The sequence below is a fragment of the Phalacrocorax aristotelis genome, chromosome 7 (genome assembly GCF_949628215.1).
Source record: "Phalacrocorax aristotelis chromosome 7, bGulAri2.1, whole genome shotgun sequence".
NCBI classification, from domain to species: domain Eukaryota; kingdom Metazoa; phylum Chordata; class Aves; order Suliformes; family Phalacrocoracidae; genus Phalacrocorax; species Phalacrocorax aristotelis.
The window spans coordinates 2,203,143-2,227,387 of record NC_134282.1 but is presented as its reverse complement, the minus strand read 5'-3'; the positions used below and the strand labels follow the sequence as shown (position 1 = coordinate 2,227,387).

The 24,245-nt window shown below is 47.8% G+C and overlaps 1 long non-coding RNA gene across 2 annotated transcripts in view; it reads right to left on the bottom strand.

Moving 5' to 3' along the window:
- LOC142059613 (uncharacterized) overlaps nt 1–24,245 on the bottom strand; it is a 118,842-nt gene that overhangs the window by 17,318 nt on the left and 77,279 nt on the right. Inside the window, exons 1-3 of one of the 2 annotated variants that reach the window (XR_012661442.1) lie at nt 3,606–3,948; nt 2,078–2,738; nt 1,747–1,921 (exon numbers count right to left, since the gene is read on the bottom strand). The exons of the other annotated variant lie outside the window; for it this stretch is intronic. This is a non-coding gene — a long non-coding RNA (uncharacterized LOC142059613). Of the gene's footprint in view, nt 1–1,746; nt 1,922–2,077; nt 2,739–3,605; nt 3,949–24,245 lie in introns of those variants that run through there. 2 annotated transcript variants of the gene reach the window in all.

Genomic DNA, 24,245 nt, shown 5'->3' with positions numbered 1-24,245 from the left:
CATAATTTGCTGGTACCTCCATGTGCCATCAAGGATATATTTAAAGGCGTCTTGACAACGGATCCATATAGCCCACAATAAGGACGTCATTACTTAGGAAGACACATCCCCAAAGAGACACATGACATTAACCCCAACTGTAGATGAGTAATCAGACCTAAATCAGGAATGTTCCCTTTCAATCTAAAAGAAATGGTGCCCTATAAATTCCACATACAAAAATCCTAGTAATTTACCACATGATTAAACCGTAGTGATTTTTTATACAGCAGTTTTTGCTGCAATATTTTATCTTGGGATCCTAAAAAAAATGATTTACAGCTCTGAATGCAGCGCTCCTGCTTGGAATAATCAATACTGATTTTAATATACTTTTTAAAAAGATTTATTTCCTTGTTGTGGATTTAAATTGCAGCAGATTTAAATTGCAGGGTGCCAACAATTGATGAGTTATGATTTAGGGCCAAATCTGCTTCACTTGGAAGGACGGTTATTTTCAATTCAATGAAGTTCCTCTGATGAGTAGAAGAAGGAAGTTTTGGCCCATATTTTTGTTGAAAGCCCACCAATAAAATAATTAACTTGTCACACTGACAGCCACATCTATTTATGGCTGGAAAGCATCACCCCCAGGAGACACGTGACAAACATGCACTTTCTCTGCAGCTCTTCTCCAAATGCTGCTTTGGCTGAGCAAGGGAGGAAGAAGCGCCCAGGAACGTGGCCACCAGGTCTCAACAAGTGAGCATTTGGCTCCATAGCCTGAAGGTGTTTCCTTTACATACCTCAAGGATGTTTTTTAAGGTTTTGATTTCAAACGCGCTGTAATGGGGAACGTGGTGGCGCGTTCCTCGCTGCTGCGCTCAGGCACCGGCACGGAGGTCAGGCGAGAGCCCAGCCAGGGGACGCCGGCGCCTCCTCACTTCGGTGCCCTGCTCTCACCCGAGCGATTAATACTCTATATCCACAGAACAATAGTTGGATAAAACCCTCGTATTTAATCTTGTCCATCCCCAAGCAGTTCATGATTGCTCCCAAGAGTCTATTCATGAGTGCTTTGTTCAGTCGAGTTTTAAATGACTCAGGAGCTGATAGGGACTCCACCACCTCCCATAGGAGATAAATCAGTACACTTAAATAAAAGACAAGATGGTATCTAGCATGCTGTTTCTACAACGTTTGCCATTAGTTTTTACCCCAAGGCAAGCATGAAATAAACATTCCCTGCTCCCAGGTTAACCGCCTGCCTTCGCGTGGTACAGCGCGGTACGGATTATGCTATCATCAACATACAAAATTAACCTCTACCCAATGCTGACAGAGACACATTCAACATACATAGTTCGGAACCGCATCCAGCATTAATTTCCCAGTCCCAGACAGGAGGAACGGAAAAGCTTTATTAGATCACTCGGTCCTGCTCACTGTTAGGCAAATTATTTGCTCCTCAGTGACAGCCTCTGGAGTTTTCTCCAGCCTGATTCGCAAAATCCTGCAGCGCGAGGATCACCTCCCTGTGGACGGCACATTTTCCTTCGCATTTATATTTACATTTGTATTTTCTGCATCTTTCTTAAAATCATTCTTATTTTTTCTAGCTGCACTTCTAGGATTCCCTAGAATTCCTCCCCCGCTCTTTTTGGTTTTGCCCTGCTGTGTGATTTTCCACAAATTAACCCCTCCAGCCCCCCCATATCGACTGCAAACTTCTCAGATTTTGCTTCAGCTAAGGAATATCCTTCTTACGCAGAGGCCTGAAGGCTGAAGGCAGCATCTCTAGCAGGTTCCCCACAGCCGCTGGGGCAGGAGACCTGGCCTGTGGTAACGCCTTTGCCCCGTCCTTGCTCCACCAGGGCCAGATCCCGACGGTACGCCACGCTCCCCGTTTCCATCAGCTCTCCTCCAGCGCCCTTGCTTCTTTCTGCGACGAGGTGGAGTATTTCTGTTCATATGGATTAACTGCAATCTTCCTATTTCTAACGTTAATGTTATTTTACTCTAACCACATTTTCCTTCATATCTAGGCAATTACAAGACAATTCACAGCAAATTTTCATGGGGATAGTTCATTACGTACCAGAAAATGTACAATAATGAAGCGTGAAAAACATGGCAGCTCGCAATGGCGTTTGCTTTTCAGACTGTGAATAAAAGTGGGGAAATAGTGTTCTGCAGAGCCTGGTAAGTATTTGAATTAGGAGAGAGCAAGATTATTTCAAATCAAAAAAACAGGGCAGAGACTTCCCAAATAAATTATGGCGTGACTAATAATGTGTCGAACCCATTTTTTAATTCCCCCTAAAGCATTTCAATTACCTTTTAATTTTCATGATTGTGCGGTCACCAAAAAAATGAGGTTCTAGCATGTGGCTAGGAACCCATGGCCACGATATGTGTATCTTAAGTGTTTGCTTAGTGCAAAGGAAAAACAAAATTCAGTACCTCAAGGGTTAAAATCAAATTCATAAATACTGGTTCTGCTATAAGCACCTTGCGCCGAAATTGTCCTTCCTCGTAGCGGATGATCAAACATAGTGGTGACAAATTGGTTTATCTCAGACCAGGTGCTCAAGTCGAAAGACGCCTTCAGAAGGACAAATCTCAAGGAGTAAAGAAACGGCTCTAATCACATTGGGCTCCCCTACACGAGCGAGCTCTTCGGCACAGACAGACAGAGCAGGCACTGTTACAGGGAATTGTGCGGCAAGCTTGCCTCGAGCATTCCTCGCCCCCACAGGCTGTATAATAAATGCAAGAAATGATTCAAAAGGGCCATTCTTCCTTCCCTCAGACATATTTCGCTAAACCATAGCAATAAAGATCAACTCTACCAAACAGCCTCTTCTCCTCCTGCCTCATGTCCTTCTGCATCTGTCAACATATCTAGGGAGTGGGTTGTGTTACAAGGCGGCAGGCAAGCGATGGATCGCGCAGCAGGCACAGGCTTACTGGGGACTGAGGAGGGTGTGGATAAAGAGTGTCCTGAAGGTCTCGGGCAGCCTTCGCCCTCACTGCTAGCACGACCTGTGGGCGTACGCATCACATGTACTATTTCATTACATCAGGTCTGCATCTGCTCCTCCCTCCACTGGAAGGAATTCGAACCGTTTTCTGGTTGCTGCCCCTTCGCTATCAAAGGCAGCGCTCGGAATAGGAACAGAACATGTAACGGTTTCAGAAAAACCTGCTTTTCACAGATCCCTAAAAATGGATACAGTTTTAGTAGCAGTCTCTGAAGATGAGGTGGACTGAGAATGTTATGGAAGAAGAGGGCGTCTGGGGAGCCTGCAGACTGCTCCCACTGCTTGCTTTTAATGCCAGAGTTCATCTCCTGAAGCCTGAGGACAGCAAAAGAAGTTGTTGGGAGGCAGCGTGCTGAACACCCCAGACTTTGAAGTATAAAGACCAAGACCTTCAAGAAATCAAAGTGTTGCTGCAGGCTGTCCACGAACTTGCTCTCTGTGACACAAGGGGGCTACCCATCGCTGGGGCGCACCCTTGCACGCACCCACTTCTCCAAGGAGACACTAGCACTACCTCCTAGCAAAAGCCATCCTCCAGGCCTTGGCACTTGACCTCTGCCAGCCCAAATCTAGTTCTTTTACCTTTGCAGCAAAAAATCTCCAGTTCCTTTCCCTTGAAGAGAGGCTCCCTGGGGATCTGCCTGCAGTACCGCTCATTGCTTTTCTTGCATACCCTCTGGGGAGTAAGGCCATTTGAGATGCCAGATTTACCTCTGTGCACACCACTGTCAGCTTGGAAAGGAAGATATCCCGTTATTTCAGTGGAGCAAAGGGTTAAGTTCTCAATTTAAAAATTGAGCTCCTATAAAGTGAAATGAAGTAATAAAATGCAGTTACACATTATATTTAACCAGATTCTTTCCGAGCTGTTTCAGAGCCTCAGCTGAAGCAGTAGCTGAGCTTCAGAGTGGGGCTGGCTGCTCTGGGGCTCTTCTCCCCAGCCAGGGCTGCTGCTGTGTCCATCTGTCCCCCAGGATGGTCCTTCTAGCTTAAAATAGCCTCTTGCTGCTCACAATGTTTGTAAGACTCACAAATGTTCTCCGAATCGCTGATCACAGGAAGCATTCCCTGTATGCGCCTCTTAGTAAATGAACAGCATTTGCTTTGAGTTCTTCATAAAAACCCAAACTGTATTCTTTGCAGGGAATACATATTTGGCACTTGGGTGTCTTCAACGACCTTGCTACCTTCCTCCTCCTCCCATGCACACACCTGGTGTTGATTTGGGGTGTCCTGATGAGAAAACAACTGTATACAAACCTTTATGCTGAAATGACTGATGAAAATAGGAAGAATATGGGCTATCACAGAGAAAAAGATGGGTAAGCACTGGAGAAGACTCCAACAGCCCATGAGAGGGGGAGGTAGGTTGAGGGACTCCAATAAAATAAATAGGCATAAAGAAGAGAGGACTGAAATATTTTGAAGTTATTAATTTACAGTGTCATTTTAGCTAACTCTTCACCAACTACAGGCAGTGGTTTCACAGAACTCAAATTCATCAACCTATATGCAACATCGCAGTGTTGCACTCAAGACCTTTTTGAGGTGAGCAAGCGCTGACTGGCGCAGAATGGGCACGCTGGCAAGCGTGCAGACGGACCTTCTTTCGAAGAGGCTCGTAACCTGAGTCCCAAAAGTACGGAGAAGTAGAGCAGCCCAGAGACCGCAGCCCGAGTCAGAAAGAGACTGAACAGCAAGGAGAGAGGAGAAGCCGGGCGTTTCTAGCCCCATCTCCCCATCTGCCATTCTACCAACTCCCCTGTCCTACCTTCTCACGATCAATGGGTTTTTGTGAAAGGTAACATCTTTTGATGTCCGTTACCTGGCTCAGGGGCCCTGCCCTCGCAGGACGCCGGCCGCTCAGCCGGTGTCTGAGGTCGCAGCTCGGCTGAATTCCTGCGGCAGCAAGGAGACGTTCTGACATTTTCATTTCTCCTGAACGTGTGCGTCTGGGGATGCCCAGGGAGTCTTATTTAGCAGAGCATTGAAACACAAGCCCATTACTCTGCCTGTCAAGTTACTTATATGGTTCTCCATCACTGCAGTGCCTACCATCTTTATATTGCTGTAGATGAAAGGAGTTTATCCCCCAAGGTAAGGAAATGTTAGCCCTAGCCTATGAACCATGAGCTAGAGGCTAAGACCACACCGGGAAGTTTGTGGCTCCTTGGGGAAATTCACTGTTCTCTAAACCAACTTGCAAATCCTGCTTTCCTCATCAGCTCCTCTCCATTTCATTACAGCCCATCCCTTGCCATCAAACGAGGCTTTTGCATCTATTTTTCTTTCATGCCCCAAAAAGAAACTTCTGGCAGTTTTTCTTAAATTTAATATTTTCCTGAGAAACAATATTTTCAGAATCATCCCGAATGACATTCACAGCCAACCCCCAAATAGACGCCGTGTTTCCAATTCTTGCATGAAGCAAGGAAGGGAGCAAGAAACCATGTCATCTGTCTTCCTAAGGATGGAAAAATAAAACCAAAATAATGAGCCTGTAACCTTGCGAGAGCTCAGCCCCATTTGGTCACGACAAACCCTCCTAGGCTCCATACTCTCTCCAAAAAGCTTAACGTTGTCTCTGAAAACAAACATGCTGAAACAGAGGATTTTCCAGTGGGCTCTACCTATGGGAAAAGCCGCACGTACATCACAGGGGCAAAATCAGGTCTGGTGTGGAGTGATGCTGCGAATACCCCCCTCCCAAGCTTTTTCTGCCGGAGCGTGTTTATGTGGCAAAGACCGCACAGGCAGTGGGGGGCTTCCTCCCATGGAGAATCTGAGATAAACCTGCTTCATCTCATGAGGTCTGGTCCGTGCCCAAAGCCAAACATTTGCTTCTCAGGCATGTTCCTGCACTCCCTCTGGATGAATCACGCTGGCAGGGATGACTTAGCAGGGGGCAAATTTCATCAGAGGCCAGGATATCGCCTCACCCTTCCTTTCAGCGTAACAGTAGGTTTTTAATCACGGACTCCTTCCGATTACTCCCGAGTGCCATAAACAACCAGCATTTGCTATCACACTTTTGGATTATTCCCAAAATCGTAGTGCTAAAATACGCACCATGCAAAAAATTATTGCCGCTGCATGCAGACAAAATGCTTGCAATTAAAGAGCACTAACTTCCATGCTGGCTGCTTTAAACAACGGATATTATCATCTTTGATAATAATTAATCCCTACCGTTTTGCGCAATCTAGAGCTGCCGTGGCAGTTTTTGCCATGTCTCGTCCATGTTTATTAATTAATTAATTTATTTATTTGAAGAAGCTTTGTCATCAGGAAACCTGGAAGACCCAAGAAAGAGTTGATTGATCACAAGGTCCTATCAAATGTCAAAGCTGGCCCTTGCTGACCTCCCATCTATTCAGAACTGCTTTGATTTAATCTACAAACTGGCTGCCTCTCCTGCCTGTGAGTTCTGTCTGTAACCCATGTGTCAGTGTTTTGAGATATGACCTGCTTCACGCTCCATTCATCTCATCTGAAGGACGGAAATTAAACTGGAGGGTCAGCAAGGGGCACAGCTCAAAATACACACACATTAAACTGGAGTCTTTTGTTTGGGCCCATCAGAAGAGTTACAGCAACCATCAAAAATGATATTCAAGTGGAATTGATTTTCTTTTTCTTATTGAAATTTGTAGTACTAATATATGTGGAAGGGCAGCAAGCCTTGCCACAGGAGAAGGAAAAATAATCATGGTGCCTTCCCAGAGAAGTGCTTGCGATGCCTTTTAATGCTATGAGTAGATGAGTGTGTTGACACCTCCAGGTACAGTCGTGTGCACAAGGCAGTATTTCCATTGTACATCCAGTATTTCAAGCCTTTTTACACCGAGCATAATATTACAGCTTGAACTGAAACACAGTGGAAAGTTCACAGCATGGATCACAATGTTTTAAACCTCATCTGTCTTACTTAGGTTTTACTATAAATTGGAAAATGCTTAGTTCTTGCCCTGTGGAACACAGCCAGCAGCTCAGATGGATAACTCTCACGGGTGACCACAGCTTTGCAGAGCAATTTTCATACCGGCTTTTACTTGGCGAGGAGAATGAGTATGAAGCGTGAACCCCCAATGGCCATGCCAGCCTTGGTGCGCTCTTACAGCTCTGGTGTGAGCTGCACTGACTCGGAGACATACTCCGTGCACAAACTGCAGGCTAAGCCAAGGCTGCAGGTAGACCTTGCATATTTGGTTTGACTCAGTCCTGAGATTCCCTGTGAATAAGCCAGGCTGCTCCATCCGTTACACATACGTTCTTGCAATAGGTGGCTACGAACCAGACCTTCATGTGCAGAGGTAAGGCAGAAGGCCTGGGTTCAGCTAGGAGCCCTCTTGTACCTCCATTCCTCCAAAAGTGGGTTTGATATGAGTCACTGCCATCACTTTGCGACACCAGGAGAGCCAAATACTGACGGCCACATAACTTGTTTTTCCCATTCTGCTGTTTTTATCAAGCTTCCTTTTGCTGTTTTCCCTACCCCTTAACTCCTCCTGCCAGCCTGAAGCACCCACAGGTAGCAGGATGCACCTTGGGATGCTCAGATAACCAACCACACGCACCCCAGACGCACAGCGGGACATGTGGCTGAGACGACGAGGGTTTTTCCTTGCAACCTCTTCTTTCTCAAGGTCCGTAAAAATTCCCTACTGGGTATGCAGATCACTGCAAAGCGATGACGTTTAACTGAAGTAGCACCATCCCTCCTAATGAAGAGCGAATAAAGGGGCTCGCGCCCAGGGCTCCCATGAGAACGTTGGTGATCATCGCTGTTTGCGTAAATCGCCTTGTCAATTCAGCAATAGGAAAAAGCCTAAATCCCGTTGTTCCATACCTTTCTTCAGCCTAGTATCCTTAATAAATTAATGAAATTAAAATGCCATCCCATCTAAACTTAAAAGCTAAAGGAGACATTGTTCATTGTACGCTGCTGTTTGCGAATCTACCTGCCAATCAACGGCAGAGAAAAACGTGGCGATTTGTAAAGAGGTTTCTTCTTTGGAAGGAAAAAAAACAGGATGATATTTATCAAAGGCACATTTGCCCTTGAGGCTGAAAGAAGAAAGCATGAAAATGCCTTCAAATTCTTTTTAGTTCTAAGGCATGTCTTTTTGTTCATGCTTAACTGCAGAAGAAAAATTAGGAACAAGTGTGTGCATATCCGCGCATGTGTTAGCATAGGCTTTAATTGGTTAGGAGTAAATTAATGGCTGCTTGCAATATTTCTGGCAATCTGTTATAAGCTATGTAAATTTTTAAAAGAGGTTTCTTGAAAAGGCTGGCTGAAATCCTGTAATTCATATTCTGCTGGGGGAATTGATTTGAGAAATAATAATGAAATGTTTTACCTCAGTGATGAATCTCAGTTTTGTAGCACTGCAATTTTTTAAAGATTCTTGTAAATAATGCTACGAGTGTTTCTAAGAATAATCTACTTGAAATAAATATATCTGTCTCTGAATTAATAGCATTTTCTCACTGTTCTTTTTCACCTCTTTCTTATTCCACCATTCCAGGGGTTCATTGCAAAGCCAGCATTAGCTTTGATATTATTATAATAAATTAAAATCCAACATTTGTTACCATGTGGCCTGCTCCAGCAGGTTTTAATAGCAGTTTTGCTCTTGAATTCAGTGGGAACTTAATCAAATCCTTAAGAGGCAGGTCCAGTTTTATAGAGGCAAGCTGGAAATGGCCCAACACCCCAGTGACTCTTCAAGGTGAGCTCGCCTCGGTCATTTCGGTGAGAACCGTTAAACATTGATTGGGGCAGAGGAAAAACATCTAACTTGACTGCCCAGGGCACTCATTAAGGCTGCAGGAGAAAAAATAAAGCCTCACATGAGGTAGGTGAAGGACATGGACCTGAACCTCCCACCATCACCCCCCCTTCAGCACGTCCAGGGAAAGGGAAAAGCCCCCATGGCAATGATCTGACCGTGGAACGACCACCTCTCCTCGCTCCGCTCACGCTTTCAACAGCTGCCCACTCTTCCCACGGACCATCCACGCTCTGGGTGGCCGGCGGCCAGCTCTCGAGACCAAAACGTACGTCTTTGTAGGCTTATGATCCAATACACAGGGTTTTCCGCTGGTCCTCAGGGAACTCACAGTGACTGCGCTTCAGCTGAACACACACCACGCGCCCAAGCAAGTTTTAATTGCCGTTGGCCTGCGGGACACGCAGACAGACAGACACACTTCCACTTGTCTGGGGAACAACCCCGGCAGTAGGAAACTCGGACCAAAGAGGCCCACTGCAGAAATACAGCCCGATGAAGAAAACTGGAAAGTTCTATTGCTGGGCAGGTGATACTGAGTGTCTTTGGAGGAAAGCCCGAAGGCAGGAACTGGCTAAAAGCGAATTGCTGGTATAGCTTTTATTGCGGCCGTATGTATAGCTCCTGCGACATGCCGAGCTGCTTTAGCTCTGCTTTTATCGTGTATATCTGACACTCTCCTTTTTAATGCTTAGCGGTATGCAAGAATATCTCGTACTGTCCATAATGCTGTTATCTTTTAATAAAAAATTAGAAGCTACCAAAAAAAAAAAAAAAAAAAAAAAGAGAGAGAGGGAGGGAAGGAAAAAGGCTATGAAAGAATATGGCTCGATGCCTAGAAAACTTCAATATGTTGTAAAAGGGAAAGATTGCTAATTAGGCTCTTGCGTAGTCTATTCTAGTCCCCTCTGTGCTGCAAGAAATTTAACCCAGCTCTCTTGGCTGATGGTTGGAGAAGTGGGAATAGAGTGTGGGAGCCCTGGAATCAGATTATTGAAATGATCTATGAAGTAATGAGGCAGTGAAGTGCAGCTGGATGCAGGGATTTCACTGTCGGGCTCAAAACATAGGGAGAAGGTTCTTAAATTAAACAGAAGGCTGGTCCACCCCACGGCTCGTCATTACGCTTGGCTGTACTAAAGCCTCCCACCAAACTGTCCCCACATTTCTTGTGTGCTGAGTGACGCAAGGCAGGGAAAACAGGCTTTGGAAAAGCCGACTGCTACTCCAGCTCTTCTGAGAGATCAGCCATGCCGTTTTGGAAAAGGGGAAGAAAATGAGGCAGGGAGCACCACGAGAGCTCCGAGGGCCATGAGAAGACCCTACGGTTGTGCTCCTTGGGCTAGCAGTTTCTAACATCTGCAGCCAAACTCCATGTTTCTGTGGGATAAGTAGGGCGCAAACCCATGTGGAGTGGAGAACGTGGTCTGGAGTTCAGGAAAGACAAACGGGACGGAAACGTGCCTGTCAGAGCAGCCATCAGGGGTCTCAGCTGTCTCAGGAGGTCCCAGCTCTACCCCTTGCACCTCTTGCAGCCTTCCCCAGGAGCCACCGGCTGGGTCTGGCCCCTGCTTGTCCCAGGGAAACCACGAGGAAAGCGGCTCTCGTGCAGGACCTCCAGCACAGCGGCTCACGTCATCCCTACTGTTATTCATCAACCTGCTGATTCAGGAACAGCTGCTCCCGAGTCATTTTAGGTTTGCTAATGCCAGGGTTTCTCTCCTACACTTACAAATGTCCTGCCTGCGGCTTCCGCTGCTGTAATTATAAGGACCTGGGTAAAATTTGTCATCTCTCAGAGATTTTGGTGACTTGACCTTGGTAAATGGTGTCCCACTCGTGATATCAGCTGGAGAGGGTGATATTTTGAAGTCTAACTACATGATCTTAGCTGGAGGTGAGCAGCTCAGTTAAAAACATTTACAGGCATGAAAAATGATTTTGAAAAATATGGGAGATCCTTTATGCTCTCAGCGTTGTATCTTTGGGCAGAGGCAGATGAAATCGCTTGCACGCCGGAGACAGCTTCCCTGCTACCGTGGAGTAATAGGTACAGGTTCATAAACAAGGACACAAGCTACCCATAGGCCCATCCAGGCAGTAGGGTTGGAAAGATATATGTATACACGAATAACACACGGCTTGATTTGCATACTAATTAATCTGTAATACCTTATTTGCATATATATTAATCTGAAGGTGCTATATAAAATACTTGCTTTTAAGGAGTGCTAGCGCGTGCTTGACAGACAGCATGATAATCTTCATTTTAGGTTAAAAAAAGGAATCAATAATGACTTTTGTTAATATTAAAGAGCAAGTTCAAAAAGGAAAATGGAAAACATCTGCAGCCTTGAGTCACCAGGGTAAACTCCACCGAGGCCAAGGAATTTATTCAGCCTTTGCAGTTCAGCGAGGTGACTCAGAGCTTCTCCCTGCCGAGTCAGACAGGCTCGTCGTGGCCCCGTCTTCCCCTGGGCAGGTCACTCGTGCCACCAGCCACAAAAGCACGCCATGAATGTGGGTAATTCACTCTCGATTTAATGTTGTCTTTCCTCCTGGAGACTGCAGCAGCCATCACGGGCAGAGCTGCAAACAAGAGAAGCGCAGAGGGAGGAGGTGTCTCAGCTACGTCCAGGCAGGGACGAGGCGATAGGAAAAGGCGAGGTGGTTCTGCTCAGCGCTCAGCCTGCGTGGGGCCCGAGGTGGGCGAGGTGGAAGCGTGAGGAGGCTACGGAGCATTGCCCCAGCCTGGCTCAGTGTTTACACCAACACAACACCAACCAGACATGCTGCTTCATCAGAAATGCAGCGTCCTGTGGAGTTACGGCCAGTCCGGGGGCAGTCCCCCCAGGGAAGCTTTGGGGTCCCAAGGCTTCCAGGGCACTTTGGACCACACGCAAAGCTGGACACAAACTCCCGGGTTTCTGACCCACATGCCTGGGGACAGAGTTTCATACGGGGAAGGGAATTCTCAACTAGGAGGTCTTAAAAAAATTTCCTAAACCCATAAAAAAATTATTCAGTGGCACTGGTCTGCTAAACCTATGGCCTCAGACACCGACAATTTATGCTCGCGTTACTGTGGGGTGCGGGTGGGCATCTGCTGCTTGCCCTGAGCGGCACGTGTGGATGGGGAGTGGGCTCCGCAGAGGGCACAGTGGCTGCAGAGGGACCCCAGCTGGGAGGACTGACATTGCCTTACCTTCTGGGTGGCGTTTCTATTCACGGAGAGGAGTTTGCTGAACAGGAGCAATATGATTTTAAGACAACTATTATTTACTCTGCAAGCTGCCATTGCAAACTGTGATTAAATGTGCTCTTTTTGCTAAGACACAGCTCTTTTTTACTGCAAGCTCTGCCTTTAAATTCTGCTGATATTTTGAAAAGGACGGGAGCAGAGGGGGAGCAGTGCGGGCAGGGGAACGTCTGCAGGCAGGCCAAGTTGAACTGGCTGCAAGCGTGGTGCGATCTCCTCCTTGGGGCGAAGGTGATGTGGTGGCCAAGGGGACTGATACGGCAGTACATTTTGGGAAGAAGCCTGTCGCGTTTGCATTTCACAGAGGGGAAAGCTCATGCATTGAGTGATATGTTCCCAGGTGCTGCTATAGGCCCATTTAATGCAAAAAATATTTAACTAATCTATACTGACATCAGCTCCCAGTAGGCTCATACGTTATGGCGCTGTGGAGGTAAAATCAACCCTGTGTGATTCCTGTCCTCCTTGGTGGGGTGACCCAAGGACTCAGGTTATGAGACCTGGCAGCTGCGGGTCACTTTTGGGGACCTTGGTCTGCATCTTATGGCAAGAGGAGGGGAGAGAAGAGGCCAAACATCAGCCTGCTTAATGCTCTTGCTCAGGGGGATCTTGTCCTGGGGGAAAAACCTTGCAAATCCTGCAGCTTGCGGGGCCAAGCCGGCATCCTGCAGGCCAGCAGGCTCTCGCCGAGGCAGCTGCCTTCCTTGGTCCTGCGCGGCCGCAGCTGCGCTGGCGGTTCAGCCAGGGCCAGGGGGAATCCTCTGCGCGGAGGGCTTCTTCCTTCTCCTCTCTGCAGCTGGTCCCTCCGACTGCCATCTGGAAATACCTTTCCTCCTGCTTCGGTGCCAAGGAACAGCTTGCTTACACCTTGCTTCTGCGCTACCCTCCACAGCCCTCCCTCTCGCCAAATTCCTCCGTGCTGTCCCCAGCGAACGGCACAACTCCCTCTTCACTTATTTGTTTTTACTGTCTGTCTACGAGCTTTCCAAAGAGCACTTCATCCTTAGAAAAATATCCTTCCCTTTAGCACTTTGGATGCTGTTAGCCCAGCAAAGGCCTTTAAGGGATACAGATTCTGGACCGCCACGATTTTAAAGAGGGCCTAGAGAGATCATAGTGCTAATTTTAAACAGATGGGCCTTGACACTAAAAGATACCTTGATTAAATTAAATCTGTGCTCGGCAAAGCTCCGACATAACTGCAGCGACCCTATTTATAGGAGATGCCATTGCACTGATAATCTGTAACACACGTACTCTGCTCAGGTTCAGTTTGGTATCGCCTGAAGGAAATAAACAGCACTGTGACAACGTAAAACCCTTTTTTTTTAACTACTTTTTTTTTTTTTTTTGACATGAGTTAAGCAGCAGGTAAGGGTTCCTCTGCGAGGAAGGAATTACGCCCACGTAGCAAATGCCATGGGAACGGCGGTGCTCCGAGCACCCGTTCCCGGCTGCCTCCGCGGGGAGCTCCCCAGGGAGGCCCGGCCGTGCCAGCTCCGAAAGCCCTGTAGTACCAGAGAGAGCTGAGAGCAAAAATGCAAAATATGCATTTAAACTTTAAAAATTAATGTTGACATTTATTTAAAAATGTGAGTTGGCAGCTCTCCAATGGTTCACTGAGTACATTAACTTACTCGAACGCCCATTACTTCCTCCCCTTCCTACTAACAAGAATGTTTTGAAAAGGCGAGCTTTGCAAGCTCTGCAGCAAAGTGTATACCCCTTCCTTTTTTTTTCCCCCCTCATCTAAGCTGCTGAATGCAGAGACTATTTATAGAGAGCGGATCAGAGACAGGCTTGAAGAAAATTCAGAACAGGGCACTCTGAAATTTAGGAGGGAGAAAGGATTGTCTCAGGGCCAAGATGTAGAAAACAGAAATGCGGGCTCAGCCCTGACTCCCCTCTGCCTGGGTGCATCCCAGCAAGTCACCCAGCATCCCCACGCCGCCTCCCACCAGCCCCCCCCGCAAGGCTTGGGAGCCTCGGTACACTTCCCCAGCCAGTGGGCTCTGACCTCCACTCGCATCTGTGAGAGGCACAGCGATACAAACGTTTTCCCAGGGAAGTCCGTAGCCAGTGTGGTCCCTAGATGCTATCCCAACACGGCGCTGACCCTTGGGTCTCCGGCCAGGGCTGTTCCTCCCCCACGCGAGCCCCAGCTCCCAGACCGTTCATGTCAACGAACGTCAAGTCCCCTGCTTTTGCAGTACCATGTGCGATATTTGGGGTGCAGTGGCTCTCTGAATGCAACTGCACCATAATACGCATATTTTGCAGCTGTCTTTCGGACATGGGAGATGTAACTACAGAGCCGCTCGGGGAATTTCTACTGCATCCGCTCTTCTAATATCACAGCGTTCAGACGTATAAGCTGACAAATTTTGTGGCTGTAAACAGCAGAGGCTTGCTGAGAATCTGGACACTAGCGTATAAAATGGGAGTATTTTCCTAACGTGAAGACAAGTGAAATCCATATGGTCCTTCCAGGCAGCCTCTCAGCCCGCTGGAAAGCCTGCAGCTGCTATATGGGAACAGTGTAATTCCGGTATCGCCAGCTCCCATAAGGACTTAGCACTGAGCAGTGCATTAGATACTGGTTTCAGAAGCTCCTTTTGTAAGCCTATGGAAATAGGGTTTAGGCTACGCTGCTGCTGTAATTAAATGAGAAAGGAATACCCTTAAATAAATCATTTATGATTACGGGTGTGGCGTCTATAGACCTCTGATTTCCAGACCTGCTCTGAGCAAAGAAACCAATTAATCTCCAGAAAGAGGAGGCAAAATCACCTCCAACTGTGCATTTCCCAGAAGGTAACAGGCCAGGTACTGTGCTCCTTTACTACCAAGGAAAGGCGGAATAACTGCAGTGCTTGGCTTCAGTCCCACGAAGTTACTTTAGGGTCACGTCAAATCAACAGAGATCAGATTTTGACTCAGTTACAGCCTTTAATTATTTTCCCCCCTAAACATATGTTTTGTAAAGCTTTCTTCAGAAAAAAAAAAGATAAAGGATGTGGTTTCATTTTCAAGGAAATTGTGCTGAAGCGCATAAGGAGCTGAATCCTGTTGTGCCGGTGATAAACCAGCGGGGAACGGCCGGGGTTCCGGAGGGAGGAAGGGACCCCGAGAGGTGAGGCTGTACGCACCGTGCCTGCAGCCCACCTCTGCTGCAGGGGCTACGGGCGGCCGACGAATGCAGAATCCATTGGCCACGCATCCTTCCGCACGCGGCTACGCTGCTCCCGTAGGTTACATCCACGTTACTAAACCCATTAAGCCCCAGCGGGGACAGGTCGGCAGCTCCCGCGCCACGCTCAGCACGAGCGGGCAATCCGCGTCGCAGCGGGGGGGGTCACGTCTGGGGGCCTCTCCTTCCCCCTGCGCCAGCCACAGCAGCAACCTCGGGGCTGATTTGAGACGAGACTCCTGCTTTACTGACCCTGTGCACCTCTCCTGTGCAAGGAACCTTCACATTGCTTTGGGAAGAACGGGATGGGTTTTACCCAGATGGCAGAAAAATAACGTTGCAGATAACTGCCGCTGAAAGCCCTGTTAGACTCCTTTGCTGTGCAATCTCTGCCGTATATTTTAGCAAAACACTCACCCTCCACTCCAAAATCTCATTAAAAAACAAAATTAAAATGGAAACGTTCACCCTTCCTATCTCATAAGCTTATTGCATGTGTTACGTGCGGGTGGTGAGCATGTTAGGTACAATTTAGAGCATAATTTCCTGAGAATTGAAATGTCACCAAGAAAAGGATTGTAAATAATGAAACTTTGAAAGGAATCTGTGATCTTTGTAACAGATAATCATATTTTAATTCTGACTTATGGCTCATCCGATTGCCTACAGTTAGGGAAAAACAATTCTTTTTCTTATTATATGGAAATCAGATGAATCAGATGAAAAGCCATCAACATCACAGCTTGGAAAACACATACCAATGTTCAGTGATGTGAGCAAAGCCCATGAATCTACTTCGGTTTGTGGCCCTTTTTATTGGTTTTCCTCAAATATTTATGAGAGATCTATGTTCATAGAAATATTGGTTGAAAAGTTTTCTAGAAATACCGTAGATGCCCGAATGGCTGAGACTGGAAAAGCAAGTTCACGGAACAGCTCCTGCTGGGTTAGGCTAGCAGGAGAAGCTGGAAATCTCTTTTCCTCTCTGTAGGTTTTTCAGAGAGCCAGCCAAGTACCAAAATTAGTATTAGATCACATCATTGCTCAATCACAGAGTTGGAAGAATGACTATTAAATGGTAAATAGTCAGAGCAAATAGTTTATCCATAGCCCCAACAGGCAGGATTATGCTGGCATAATGCTTCGGATCTGATTTGAATATCAAAAAAAAAAAAAAATACAGAGACATCAAACACTGCTTTAGTATAATTAGCAAGAGTAAAAATGGACAAAATGCATCAAATAAATTATTGCAAATGCTTTGCCTAATGACTGATACCACAAAGACACGCTGCAGTGTCCAACAAAAACAAGGCCAGAGGATTTCAATGCCTAGACATGTTCTGATTTTGGGTGAAGCCCATCTCTCTCTTCCCCATGGTTTTCAAAAGCCTTGAAGCTTTATACTAAGCAACTGCAGCTGCAGGACCAGATGAGTGAGAATTCCTGATGTGAGAATGCTTTCAGCCCATCGCCAACAAGGTGAGACGAGCCAAAAGGGTAAGATTTTGGGCAAAGTCCAACAGCACTGCAAAGCAGAGCTGTATCCCAGATTGTCCATGAGCACACAGGCAGCGAGGGGAGGAGGACCTCAGCATGCATTTGCATCTCCTCTAACTTCTTGCCTTTTGCTACAGCTTTCTGAAGCTCCCGGTTCCCCTTGCCGACGGCTGCTGAATTATACGCACGCTGATGCTCATACAGATACACACACACCGTGCAAAGGAGGAAGAAAAAATAGCTGCAGAACAACTTCCAAATAACTCATTTCATTCATTATGTTCTCCAGGACTCTCATTTCTGGTTGCCCGTCCGGCTTTTTGCTAAATAAATCAGTGCTTTGGAACTCTCTTCTTAAAAGGGACGGTACCACACTGGGGCAAGAGCCTTAAGTTATTCACCCAGCATCACTCCACAAACATAGACAGGTCTAAGGGAACACAGAGCAAGTCCTCATCGCTCCTGAACGCTGCATCCCGGTTCGGGCTGGCCTGGCACCAGGGTCCCCCGTCGGCTCCCAGAGCGGCTGCGCAAGGCGGGCCGGGCGAGGACGTGCATCCCGGGGCAGCGGGCGCTGGGGAACGCCCGAGACACACCACGGCCCTGCAAGGAACTGGTTTGCCTGTTCAGTGGCTAACCCAAAAGTTTGGGGGTGGGGAGGAAATAAATCACTTTGTATTGATGCAAAGCAGCCTTTTTCCATGTTTTCTTGGCAAGAAATAATTAAGCTAACAAGCCAAAAAGAAAAAAAGTATCTGTTTAAGATCTGACTAAACAGTCCGTTTGTGTGTTTGTTAACCCTTCTCCTGATCAAAGCTGGGCTACTCTGTACATCAAAATACCCTTCTGAAAATTCAAAAAACAGGGTCCATTTTTGCCCCTTCCCTTCCCTTCTTCTCCCCCAGCCAAACTCCCAAACAGGTCAGTGCCAGCCACCCTCTGCACCTCCGTGACCTCCCTTCCTGCCCACCTCTTCTTGTTTTCCAAGCTTTCCTTGCGGCTGAGAGCCCGTCTCTTTGCAGGGAAATGCTCTGCCATAAAGACATGATTGTCTGAGATTTCAGTACTGGCCTAGTTTAGCACTTGATGTCATTCCTTCAACGACTGACACTGAATCGCCTTTGTATCAAACAGGACAAAAACAGGGAAATGAGTAAAAAAATCCCATCTCTGCTGATACAAGACCCGGTCAGAAACCACCAGACATACCAGCTTCATTCCATATCCTCCAGAAAAAAGAACCTTTCCACAAATTCGGACCCCTGATGGCGACCAGACCCCCCCAGGTAAACACAAGGAGCCAGAGCAGAGCGTTGTTTCGGGGCTGTCCCAGGACGGTTTGGGCCAGCACACGAGGCAGTTTTACTGTCCAAAAAGGCAAGTATTTGCAGGAAAATGGAACGTTTCCAAACAAGAGACAAGGTGAATTTCTTACACACTGCAAAACTGACTGATACATTTTTTTAAATAACGACGTATGTTTTATTATCTTGGACTTTTTAATGCCTCACATCTCTAATTGTAGTAGTAATTATCAGCTCGGTTAATGAAAGCTTCGGAAACAAGATTGTGTGGGAGTATTTCAAGTCACGAGTTAAGTCTTTTAACTCAGTAATTGCCAATGATTAATTCATTTTTCCATTTAAGCGCTGAAAAGCTGAAATATTATTTCCTTGAACTGTATTTGTGCTTGGTGGTTCCGAGTTAATTACTACTCCGTGAGCACCTTTAAATCAAATACAGAGGTTTCCAGGTGGACGTATCATGAGGTCCTGGTAAATCCTTCCACATCTGCTTGCAAAAGGGTTACTGAACTTGACTGATGATGCTGTTCTTCCGAAGGTCTATCCATTATGTACCTACAGCCATTAAAGGCACTACAAGTGCAATGGCAGTAAAGAGCTTAGGCTTGTGGAAGTTCTCACATAAATAAGGATTATACTCATGAATGTCTGGTTTGGAAATCATCCACCTTAATTTTGCTGGTTGGAGACAAGGTCTCGGTCAAAGCCCTGGAAAAATACAAGTATGTGCGTAAATCACCGGTTCACCGGCTACGGCTGGTGGAAGAAGCTGTTCCATAAGGAGCTGTAACAACTGCAGCTCACCGCCGAGCCAGCCTAGCCTGGGGTCGGGCCGATTTCACCCATTTCTGTAATTTTAGCTCCAGATGTGGTTCCCTTACCTAAGCAGCGGAGACTGAAACAACGAGAGGGACGCCAAGGAGATGCGAAGGATGCATTGCACTGCTAATTGCTCTGGCTCCCCGCGCATCCTCAGTGCCACAGAAAGAGGGGCTTCGGGGCAGCCCAGCAGACAGGCAAGCTCTTCAGCCACCCTCCTAAACCATGTCCTTCATAGAGTACTCCCAGTTCCCTGCCATGACCACATGGAAGCATCTTTTCTCTCAGAGACAGAAGGACTGAGGACAGGAAAGAGACCAAAAAGGCTTTTTTTTTCAGCGGCAAGGAATAATTTTTTCAAAGCAAGAGAGAGCATCGCTCTGAGAGCGCTAATCCTCCTGCTGAGTGTCAGCGTGGCTCTTTATCTGTCCCTAGAGGCAGATTTCCTCTTCCTTAAGGATGCTCCCAAGCACTAGCACGCCCCCGAGCTGCTTCCTGGCCCAGTTAAACTTTGCTTTCCTGGTTCAGGGCTTGGGAACCTGCTAACCCGGCATCCTCCTCTCCCCGAGGGGGACAGCAGCACTCTGCCACGACGCTGCAGCAGAGGAGTACCAATGCCACGGGGGAAAGAAGCAGCAGCATCAGTAAAGGGACCGACGATGTTCTGGGCCTCAAACAACGCATTTTACAACTTCTGTAGTGCACTGAAGCCCACTCCGGGGTCCTGATCCTTGCTTCCAGAGAAATTGCTGTATTTTCTCCACTGAGCCTCAAATATAAAAGATATAAAAAGCCCTAGGAACAGAACTGGGACCCAACACTGCCCTTTTCAAGAGCAAAAACAAGACCTCTAGCTTTCCCCGCTCACACCGAACAGCCCCGAACCACCGCGCAACGCAGCCTCGCGTGCTCTGTCTTGCCGCAGATCACAGAACCACAGAATCCCAGACTGGTAGGGGTTGGCAGGGCCCTCTGGAGCTCACCCCGTCCCACCCCCTGCTGGAGCAGGCACCCCCAGAGCAGGGGCACAGGGCCGCGTCCAGGCGGGGGGTGAATGTCTCCAGGGAAGGGACCCCACAGCCTCTCTGGGCAGCCTGTGCCCCTGCTCGGGCACCCGCACAGGGAAGGGGTTTGTCCTCATGTTCAGGTGGAACTTCCCGTGTTCCAGCTTGTGCCCGTGGCCCCTTGGCCTGGCGTTGGGCACCACTGAAAAGAGCCCGGCCCCATCCCCCTGACACCCACCCTTCAGTTATTTATAGGCACTGATGAGATCCCCCCTCAGCCTTCCCTTCTCCAGGCTGAACAAGCCCAGGTCTCTCAGCCTTCCCTCACAAGGGAGATGCTCCAGCCCCCTCACCACCTCCGTAGCTCCCTGCTGGACTTGCTCCAGCAGTTCCTGTCCTTCTTGAACTGGGGGGCCCAGAACAGGACACAGATCTTGCTGTCTGCCCAGCCCCGCCAGGCAGCTCTGGCAGGAGAGGCAGACGGCACTGCAGGCCCTGAGGCTGGGCCCCTCTTTCTGGGAGAAAGGTTTGAGCCCCCTCGGTGAGGGGTAACCCCAGCCCTGCCTCCTGCTCCCCCTTCCTGCAGGATGCTCCAGAGCACTGGTGCATCCCCAAATGCTTCCTGGCTCCCGTTAACTTTTTTAAGCCCCAGCACTAAGCAATGAGAGTGAGCGATCCCAGTCTGATTATCACAGCTTGCTCGCTTGCTCCATTTCTGGCTTTTTTTTTTTTTTTCCCTGTTGTTTTGTTTCGAAAGAAGATGCCAGATGCTCACAATCTAGGTGAGCAAGCCAGGATCCTGATCCTAACTGGAGAGAGGTCTCTGCTCACAGCCCTGATGCAGACGCCTGCGCAGCAAGACAACATTTAAGGCACAGCCCTGCACTAGGCATCTCCCGTGGCTCGCTCCGAGCTGGGGATGTTGCCCATGTCTCCACTCCACGCTGTGCAGGGGAGAAGCCAGCCAGCCCTGCGTCCTTAATGCCACCCTGGGTCTCACCTAGATGGAGGAGATGGTGGCAGCCACCTTGAAGATGCCCAAACCACGGAGCTGATCTAACCCTCAGCTTTTGGCAAAGCCTGGCAAGGAGATGTGAGACCTTCCAAGCTGGACAACTCTTGGAGCAACCTGCTCGGATACGAACCCACTCAGCTAGAAGTTGGATTTAGGCCAAAAAGACCTCCTCCCCTTTCAGCTCTCCATCTCTACTAGAATATTGTATGCCCATATTTGTGATGGTCTGTTACTCCCTATTAGTAATCCAAGATTTGTTCAAAATTAACATCCGTTAACCAGAGACGCTAATTTCTTCCAGACTTCTAAAGTTCTTGGATGCAAATTATCCTGGTCTGCTAAATCAAAAATAAGATTAAAAAAAAAAGGAACTCTACTAAACCTTGTTGAGCATTTTCTTCAGTGGCTATTAAACTGAAAATGATTTCCTTTTCCTCATCCAGTATAAGCACAGCTCGCTGCTTCTGTTCAAAAACAGCACAGAAAATTTTAATCAAACTTGTTTGGTTTTTCCCTGCATCATTAGACTAAATTAAATCAATAACTTTCAGGTGGGAGGGAGAAATCCATGATTTTCTTGTTAGCTCTTTGTGCAATCATCTTTCTTCATTAGAGACACCTGAGACCCGTGTCAGAATATATGTTAATATATAGGCCAACTTTTAAAATGCTTGCTTTATTATTCATGGGTTTTGAGTGCTGTTGCTAACTGTCACGTCAGAGGGCTGGCGGGTTATAAGTGGAATCATTAAAAATAGCTCATTTTAGTAATAACACAGCACTAGTCATATTTTATTCAGTATTTAACAGTCCACAGGAGACACTCATGCTTTCTTATTCGCCAAAGTGTCTCTTCTAAATGTCATTGTCAACCATTCACATCCAGTTCATTCTCCTGAGCGAAATGGGTTTCAAAGCCTACCATAACCAAAGAAGCTAAACAGATGGTACGCGGCATCCCTGCAACTTCCTCAGGCTTGAGTTTCATCCCGTTAAAATCATAGCTCCCCTTGAAGTAAGCATGTTCCTTTTTATTAGGATATGAAATATAATAATTACAGAGACTATGGAACAATTCACTCGGTCATTGAATGAGGATGATAAATAAAAGCAGGAACAGGTAATGAGATGGAGAGAGGTGTGCAGGTGTTCTGCTAGCACGTGCAGCGGCGGTTTGTTAGAAGAGCACGGAGGGTCCCAGCCTTGCAGGCTGGCCTTTGAAAGTACCAGCTCCGAGAGACCGGCTCGCAGCTCCAGCTGCAGAGCTTTCCCAGCTTACTCTTAGAGCTTTCCTCTTCCTCATCACGCAGAAAAGCGATGTGCCAGTCCTACCTCATGGTCCAGAGTTTAGCCTAAACTGATGCCACGGTAGCGCCAGGCAGCCGGCCGCTCCTCGCCGCAGGACGGCGCCTGCAGACGGCCGTACCCGGGGATCCTCCTGCACACCTAAACATGCAGCCCTGCCGCAGCGTTGATTCATGGGGGCCTGGGCTGTGGACTGAGAACTAGGCTCAGATTTACATCTCCTCGTTTAGACTCGCTGGATCAGCGCTTGTCTGAAGGTAATCAACTCCCCACGGCAATGCCTTATCACAGAGAGGCGAAGGGAGTGAATATTTTGGTGCGAGGTTCAGAGAAAGCAGCAGTGACCCGAATGTCTCGGTGACATGTCACCGCTGGCACACGTGCCGTCACACCCGTTTGCTCCACAGCCTGCTGACAACGGTCACAGCTGTTTCACGGCGACGCAGAGGCTTGTAGCGCGCAACTTCTGTTACCTGCCAGCACTGCCCTTGTGCTTCACTCCCACCAAGCTTCAAAATCCTAACCTGTGCTTCACAACAGCGAGGCATCATTAGTCACATAGGAAATAGAACAAGAAAAGTGAGGGGAAAGGTGAGAAGAAACACGGGAGCCTTCAGGTCCGGGCTTTTGCTCTGATGGAAAATTAAAGTGCAGTCCACCCCCTCTGGCCTGAGTTAAGAAGAAATAATAATTGGGGTCCTGCCGCCGGGGTACGGGCAGCCTCGCACAAGCAAGACCGCGGCAGCTTCATCCTCGGCAGGACCAGCCCTGCTCTGCCTTCCCTCCCACCACCCGGACAGCCTCTGCTCTCCCACTTTCCACAGATGTTCGGAAGAAAGACGGAGGAAACCGAGCGCCCCTCTGCTGTGGCCTTCTCACCCCCGCAGTGCAGGACACAGCCCCCTCACAGAGTGGCGGCGTCTGGTCCCGCTGGAAAAGCCAGCTCCAAGCGTGGGTGCCCGAACAGAGACCAACAACGCCGTATTTGGCCATCGCAACAGATGCTGCGGTTTAAACGCTGAGTTTTATAAGAGTTCAGCACCTCTGAAAATTCAGGCCGTTCAGGGGATGGAGGACTGCTGGTCCAACAGTACCACCGAAGGACTCGAGAAGTTCTGGGCATCGGCCCCCGCGCGCTGCCTCTCCAGGAGCGGCTCTGCGGGGAGCTTTAACTCAATTAACACGCCTCTCCTTATTCTTTGAGAAGTCCCAACCATGAACAGCTGCCAGCGGGTGTTTTGCCAGTTGGCTACCCTGAAGCCTGGATTACAGAGGGGTGTTAAAAACGTCAGCCGGTGCAACCACGGCTTCTCGTTTGGGATGACCAGTTGTTCTATTTTCATCTCCTTGGATTAGAAACTCCAACCCTTACTACAGTTTATACAGTTCTTAGCATAAGGAGATGCTAATCTCTGTGGGTAACTGTAGTGCAAATGAGAGTAAATCAACATCGCAAGAATATTAGTGAAACTGTTTCATCCAAGGAGATGAAGAGAAGAAGGTATCACTGGAATGAAACTTTTTTTAAAGTTCAATAAATGCAACCTGCTTGCTTGTTCCTTTTTCCAGGGATGTTATTCTGTGTCAGGTTTATAGAGTGTCCTTGCAATGAGCCTCAAAGCTCTTCCGAAGAATCCCTCCTCTCTGAAAGCGCCACCTCTGGGGCTGGCCCACGACAGCTGTTCAGCATCACGCTGGGACACGAGTAATAATAGCACTCGCAGCACTTACACAGCACTTTATACTTTCAAAGCTCTTAAATTAATTAGTTACAGGGCTACAGTATGGATTCAGGCAGGATGTGAAAAAGAAAATTGTATCCAGTGGAAACTACAGGGGGAACTTGGGGAAACGTAATGTAATTACCCAATTTGGAACCTGGCCAGAGCACCGCTGCTAGAAACACCATGGGATCGCTAACGACCACACGCGGTCAGGACCTCGGCTTCGAGTCTGCTCCAAAAGACGAAGAGAGCCCCAACAAGATGTGCTCAGTCATCAGGTGCAGGAAAGGGGACGATTATACGAAAT